This window comes from Archocentrus centrarchus, chromosome 6 (genome assembly GCF_007364275.1).
Source record: "Archocentrus centrarchus isolate MPI-CPG fArcCen1 chromosome 6, fArcCen1, whole genome shotgun sequence".
In the NCBI taxonomy this organism is placed as follows: Eukaryota; Metazoa; Chordata; class Actinopteri; order Cichliformes; family Cichlidae; genus Archocentrus; species Archocentrus centrarchus.
Window position 1 is genome coordinate 19,189,935 of NC_044351.1, and position 7,708 is coordinate 19,197,642.

General features: G+C 45.3%; 1 long non-coding RNA gene across 1 annotated transcript; it reads left to right on the forward strand.

Moving 5' to 3' along the window:
- The first annotated feature begins 1,077 nt into the window (after positions 1-1,077).
- Positions 1,078-6,620, forward strand: LOC115781284 (uncharacterized). Its single transcript, XR_004020071.1, has 4 exons — positions 1,078-1,203; positions 6,075-6,153; positions 6,256-6,314; positions 6,576-6,620. It is a non-coding gene; the product is annotated as an uncharacterized LOC115781284 (long non-coding RNA).
- Positions 6,621-7,708: the final 1,088 nt, after the last annotated feature.

Sequence of the window (7,708 nt, forward strand, 5' to 3'; positions counted from 1 at the left end):
TTTAAACGTTTCTTCAGGACAGTTTTATTTGCCTCATCAGGAGGTGAAAGCCTCAACTGCTGAGCTTGTGTACGCAGGTGTGGAGGTGCTATGCGGCTATGCATTCTCAGTATGGACAGAATATAGTAGGAAATGGCTGGGAGAGGCACTCGCCTCCAAGTTTTTTATACCAGTAATGAGTAAAAATGTACATTTTCCCAAAGACAGTACTTCCAGTGTGCTTTTGAGCTGCTGATGCCGTCTTACTGTCGTTGACCTACATACAACTTGCCATGTCAGCCCCCAAAAACAGCCTGAGCTAGATCCTCCAGACAGGAGACTCCCAGTGAACATAGCAACAGAAACTCTCCTCCCACTCTCTCCCCACCCTCCCTGCCTCCTCTGGAGCGATGCGGGGCCAGGCGCTGTAGCTCCAGCCTCACTTGGCTTCAGGATTGGGGGAAGGGACTGAGTTAACATATGGCTTATTGTGCATTGTAGGTTATGGCGTTCAGCTCATCAACACTGGCACGAGCTGGAAAATTGCGCTGCACACTTGTGTTCAGCAGCTGCATCTTTTGCGATATTTGTTTGGCGACATACGCACTTGGGATGTCATAAACCCAGCCAGTTTGTCACCAAACTCCCTAATGTGCACTGAGTTTATTGTCTCCCAGACTCCTCTCTCACCACCTTAATAACAACGTGTGTAACACTTAAAAGTGGTAATCACATCGGCTGTAACACCCGCAGACAGCTGCTGGAGAAGGATGACTACCTGTTTTATAACCGTGTTTGCTTTGGAGGAGAATGGAGGAGAATGTGTTGCTGGCATAATTTGTGGTTCAGTTGCGTGTCAAGCAAAGCGGTCCTCCACAGTTTGGTGACGCAAGGGGAACTATTAATATCTCAGGACGGGATGTTCTCGCTTCAGCATTGGGTCATTCGAGGATAAACAACGCGCGTCCCGTTTAGACGGTGTCGTTATGGAGAGTGCGACAAAACGACGTGTGCAAGTTTTAAGGGGCGCACCGTAGTTTCCCTCTTTCCGTTCATCATCGTGCCCCGCATCCCCGCGGTCAGGCTGGTTCATGCTCCGAGCTGGGGTTGTGCACTTCAGTCCGTCCAGAGCCTCGCCCACTTGTGAACCCGCTGACTTCAGAGCGCACTCTGGTCGAAGCGGTGGAAACAGTCATGTGATGTAACAGTGCTTCTTTGGAAATCGTATGTTTTGAAATTCAGCTTCGTTGTTTTTGTGTGTGTATGTGTGTGTGTGTGTGTGTGTGTGTGTGTGTGGGGGGGGGGGGGGGGGGGGGGGGGGGGGGGGGGGGGGGGGGGGGGGGGGGGGGGGGGGGGGGGGGGGGGGGGGGGGGGGGGGGGGGGGGGGGGGGGGGGGGGGGGGGGGGGGGGGGGGGGGGGGGGGGGGGGGGGGGGGGGGGGGGGGGGGGGGGGGGGGGGGGGGGGGGGGATCTGACCTTTCTCTGCATAAACGAAATATGGGACAAGCGTATTGTGCATTCCGTTCAGATTATAGGCCTGTAGTGCACCATACCAGCGCACAACTGTTATTGCAATTAAATGCAAACCTGTATGAGTTCAAGGCAAGATGGAAAACTGTTCTACACAAGTCAGGAAGAATAACTTAATTAGCAATGGCGAGTGGGTGTTTTCATCATCATGAGCTTAAATTTAATTCTAACACTCAGTGTCAAAGGCATGTGTTACAGACAAACAATGAGTCAGCACAAACTTTTTTGGCTTTTACAAATTAATTATTGTTTGAGTCTGTTTTCGAAGGAACACTGAACTATATACCATATATTAACCCTAATGGTTTATTTATCTTTGGGTTTGGGGCTGTTGGCCCAATAAAACAAGTCCAAAGACATAAGGGGTAGTAAGATCTGTTTCAATGATTATTTAGCTGTAATTCTTTCCTGCAGCTTGCTGCAGATATAAAGAGAGTGACAAAGGAAAAACCAACATGACCTGTATTAATAAGGTTTTGGGCCACCACAAGCCACAAGGAGAGCTTCAGTGCAGCATGGCACTGTTTCTCTAATTGTCTGAAACCCTACTGGATAGTTCCTAATTTATCACATGGTATAGAGAGATGTCTATCACTTCAGTCAAATCAAAGGTGTCCAACCTGGTAAGATTTTACAGCTATGAACACCACAGTACGTCGTTTACCATGATCATCATTCCACTCAGTGGCCCCTCGTACCCTGCGGATGGGGACACTGTCATGTAGGAGGAGACTGCAGCATTAGGATATAAATCACCCAAAAGTAACTTTGTACTGCAATGACCCTTCCCTCTCAGAGAAGATGTGACCCAAAACCATGCAACCCTCATTGCTGGCATCAAGTATTTAGGCATGTCCTCCTCTCTGGATGTACACAACATGTGCACTCACCTGCTGATTGTAAGATCAGTGGTTTTGATCCTCGGGTTCTCTACTACATTTGACTCCTCCAGTGTCCCGGGCAAGTTAGTGGCCCTGATGCATCCATCAGCATATGAGTGTGTGCATGATAGTTAGAAAGCACTCAAAGCCTTACAGTAAAGGGCTGTATGAATGTGGCTTGTAATAAAAAGTGCTTAGTGCTCATTTAGAGTAGAAAAGCGCTACATAAGTACCAGTCCACTGTCCATTACTGTACTATACCTATGTAATTATGGGTGTATTGTTCTTGCAGACAGTTTTTTTTTTTCACTTCGTGCATAGACAGCCTCAGTCACCTAAGGAAGAACTGCTCTTTTCCTTTTCCTAACATGCACCAATGCAGCATCACAGTCATCAAAGCTGTGCTGTTGATGACAGTTTCCATAGATCTAAATGTAACTTTAGCCACTTACCAAACTGAGCATTCTTTGTCACTGTCGCTCCTGCCATCCATCCCAACATGGACCCCTTTCAAAGTCTTGCATTTTTCTCCCTCTTTTTGCCATCATAAGAATCGGCAGAGCTCATTCAGCTTTTTAACCATGCCACAAGGATGCTTTTGTGCTTAACTGTACTATGGCAGTGCACCTGTGTGGAAGCATCTGTTTGTTTTGGCTTCAATGCTCATTTATTCAGTTTTTTCCCTTTATTTATGTATTTATTTTTGCACATCTCTGTCTGTGTCAGTGAAAATGACTGTACTGTAATGGCCTGTATGGTCTTGCACAGACTCAGACATAGCCCATTAATATGGACTACGTCCATTTAAGTGCCCCTGTTGAATGTCCCACGAAAAGAGACAGTCATCTCTATAGCATCAGCACAGTGAGCTAATGCAGCCCCTGCAGACTGACCACCCAGCTGAATAGTGTATTTCAGAGAGTTGTCCCTCACCGGTGCCTGCGAGGCATGTCCCTCTAAAGCCGCTGCACCAATCAATGCATTTTGAATGGGACCAGCACTGACCAGCAAATGAGTGCAAAAACAAAACTGTGTCCGCTTCACTTTGCTCTTTTGAGCTGTATTGTGTTGAGCAGACAAAGCCACCATGCTAAAGGAACAATGATGGCAGTACATACTCATGGCTAAGCATAAGCCTAGGGTCAAGTGAGTGACGTACATTTTAGCTTGTGATTATGAACTCAACTCTGCACACAAGACAGTCGTCACTCACACGTCAGAGTACTTGTTTCTGCTTTCAAATTATGCAACAGAAAAGTCATCATGTTCTGTCAGTGATGTTGGGCAGCTCTCTGTTCTTTGTAGTGGAGTGCTGGGGAGGCAGCACCAAAGCGGGGGAGGAAGGCAGGATTAACATAGTGGTAAAGAAGGTTGCCTCTGTTGTGTGGCTGAACATTGATGGCCTGGAGGGAAAAGACAGAGGGAGGATGACAACCAAATGGAACTCCTTTTTAAACAACACCTCCCACCCTTCTGTGAACTCATGCAGTGACCTCTTTCTCAGCCTCAACCCCCTTCCTGCTAGGTGCTAGGAAGGGGGTTGAGCACTGTGTGGTCTTGTTGTCGTTGAAAACGAGCACCTGAATAACACTATCTCTGCAAACTGTCATGGAAAGCCTTTGTGGATTAATTTGCTTATTATATATGTGCACATAGCCCTTTCTTTAGCTAAGTTTACCTCCACATAACAGCTGTTTACACAGGGCCTTAAGGACATGTGTAAAATGCACATATCAATTTCATTTGTAGTTGCTGATACAATACATGATTGAGTTATTCCCTCTTACTCTGACACTTTGCATACTCTTGCATAACCTCTTGCTAGATTTGGTATAAAGCCAGATAAGAGTTACTTAGCTTGCTAATCACTGGAAATTTAGCTGTCATCACCTAAAACCATATTCATGTATTTAATATAAAATGTGGAGAAAAAATGACACATTGCAGTTTTAACACAGGGTCATTTGTGGTGACTTATCTTTGCACAGAGCCAGTTACCAGGATTTAACTTCTTCTCCTCTTTTCGGTTGCTCCCTTTAGTGGTCGCCACAGCGGATCATCTGCCTCCATCTCAGCGCTATTCCTAGCATCCCCTCTGTCACAAACGAACCCTCTGCATGTCCTCCGTCAACTACATCCATGAATCTCTCTGTGGTCTTCCTCTTTTCTCTTGCCTGGCAGCTCTATAGTCAACACCCCTGTCCAATATATCCACTTTCCCTCCTCTGCACACACCCAACCCATCTCAGCCTTGCCTCTCTAACTTGGTCACCAAAATGCTCAGCTTGAGTTATCACTCTGATGTACTCATTCAAACCCCGTCCATCCTGGTCACTCCCAATGTAAACCTTAACATCTTCAAGTCTGGCCACCTCCAGCTCTGCCTCCGGTTTTTTTGTCAGTGCCACTGTCTCCAATCCATATATCATAGCAGGCCTCACTATCATCTTGTAAACCTTCCCTTTCCGTCTTGCTGCCACCCTTCTGTCACAAATCACCCCTGACACTCATCTCCACCCGCTCCACCCTGCCTACACTCTCTTTTTCACCTCTCTACTCTGTCTGTTGCTTTGGATGGTTGACTCCAGGTATTTAAACTTATCCACCTTCACTACCTCTACTCCTTGCAGCTTCACTATTACACCTGTCTCCCTCTCACTCACTCCCATACCTTCTATCTTGCTCCTACTGCCTTTCATTCCTCTTCTCTCCAGAGTATACCTCCACCTCTCCAGGCCCTCTTCCACCTGCTCTCACTCTCACTACAGATCACAGTGTCATCTGTGATCATCATATTCCATCCGAATTCTCCTGCCTGACCTCAACTGTCAACCTGTCCATCACCAGAACAAACGAGAAGAGGCTCCAAGTTGACCCCTGATGTAATCCCACCCCCACTTTGAACCCATCTGTCACTCTTACTGCACACTTCACCACTTTCTCGCTGTCCTCATACACGTTCTGCAACACCCTCACATACTTCTCTACCATTCCTGATGACCTCATACTTTATGCTAAGCTAAGCTACTCAGCTGGTTCCTAAAGCAAATATGTAGTTTGGACACAAAGGACAGGTCCTCCAGTATGGTATCTAAATTTTGGCAAGAAAGTTAATAAACTGACTTTGTGACTTGCTGAGCCTTTAATTTAAAAATGTGGCTCAACCTAAAGTCCAACACCCAGGAATAACTTAATCAGCAACTGCACTTTTTTTGGATATATGAATCAAACTAAAAGCATGTGCCCAGGACAGCGTATTCTGCATCTTACATGTGAGAGATGGTGTAAGTTACCTTACAAAAAAAAAAAAAAAATGAGGACACCCTGTTCTTATTTAAAAAAGAAGATTTTGAATATTCAAGGATGAGGGATGTGTTCTTATATTTGTTTGTGTGCCAAGTGGTTATGTACCATTCATTGTTTCCAGCAGTCTTTGCTCAATCTGGTGTTTGCACTTGCATTTCTAGTGGTTATGTTATGACAGTAAAGTGTTGATAAGGACCAATAACTCTGTAACTAGTATATCCTGCTAGACAGCAGGAAGGCTGCACTTTGCTATGATAATATGTAGTTTGGACTTGTTTACCCATTTCATTGGTGCCTGGCTGACTCATTGGACCTGTTGTTATTACTGTATGCATACATGCTTTACATAATCTGGTGTTCTTTTCTCTCCTCGGTACAGGGAACAAAGTACAACATTTCACTTGCAACCCTGTCGAACACGAGCACATGTGGTTCGCTGTTACACAGAGGTTCACGTGGTGGGTGTACGCCCTGTTGACTGCACGTGTTACACTTAAATCTTTACTCTTTAACACCTGTGTGTCTTCTGTATGACTAATCCTCTCTTTTTTTCTACACAGGTGAAAACCCAGCCTGTTTTGCCATCATTAGTCACGGGGCTGCTTGTGTGTCACGAAGGGTGGGTGAGCTCTGTAGAACAGCAAGAAGAGAGAGACAGACATTATAGTATCTTGCCCACAGAATAGCACATTTTACTCCATAACAGTCAAAAGTTCTCATTTATATGACATCACAAATTAAATTTCGATTCTTTTCTTAAGAATCAACAAGAAAACGTGACATTGCCTGAAAAACTGGCCAGGTGATATTGGCGAACTAAAAACAGCTTTAAGCCCTTTGCTATTTCTTCTGTTCTGATAAGAGTCTCTTTTCTTTTCAGGGACGTTTACCAAGCAGTTGGTGTGCCCTTCAAATCTAACAACTGGATTAAAGGAAACACAGGTGAAAGGTCTTTGTTAATAAATGACTCAGGTTTATGAGTAGCTAGAATTTTAATGATAAGCAACATGAGAGTGACTGTTTTAGCCATGCTGGAGGTCCCAAGTTTGAGAACCAGTCCATTAAAAAAAAAATAAAATAAAAACGCCTCTGGCTACCGTGTTTAGCAATCAAAATTTGGTTTCAAACTGAGGTCTCCACCCTCCACCGATCATCAAAACCTGCTGAAAGATAAAATTGACAAGACCCACGTGGAATTTAATTTTTGGAGGGTGGGGTCTTGCCTTGACATGACAGCCGAGCCTGAATGTTAACAGTGCTCAGGCTGCGGGGTGCTCGAAGAGAATATCTCCCATTGCAAACATAAGTGAAGAGGCCAATCAAATCGCTGTTCCTGCCTGAGAACATTATGTCAGTGCCAGACAGTGTGCTGTTTGGACACAGTGCGCTGGGGGTTGGTGCTGGGATTTGGGAACGCACAAAAGGTCTCTTGAATCATCACATTGCAGCAGCTACAAACAGAGATACTCTGCTGTTCCCCTCTGAGTGGGATTGTGTAAGATATGATCGCTTCTACAGCTGCTTGTCACCTTTAGAGAGATTCGCTTGTTTAAGCCGCAGCTGATTTCCTCACTGTCTCATTTGGCTTTCGAGCACTTGACACCCAAATGGGAGTTGATAAACACTTGCAGTTTCCACACAGCTCTGGGAAATAACGCTGTGAAAGAGGAACTATACCCTTTTGCTGTGCTCTCATTAGAAAAGATCGCCAAGGCACCACATGAAACACAAGAACACCACGTTTTTGTGGTGAAAGAATATGTAAAATAATACAGCCAGATGGCCTTCTGAATGCCACATCGCCTTGCACACAGTGAACACTGGGAACTTTCTAGTGTGGGCTTTTGTGCACAATGCTGAAAGTGTGCATTCATTCTCACAGGAGAGCATCAGCTGCTGCAGGAAAGCAGGTCTAATCCTGTACTGGTGGAGCGCAACTTTATCCCTTTTCTTTAAAAAAAAGGTTTTGTGTCCTTTGTCAATTGCCCTTAAAGCTTGCCATGTAATATTTGG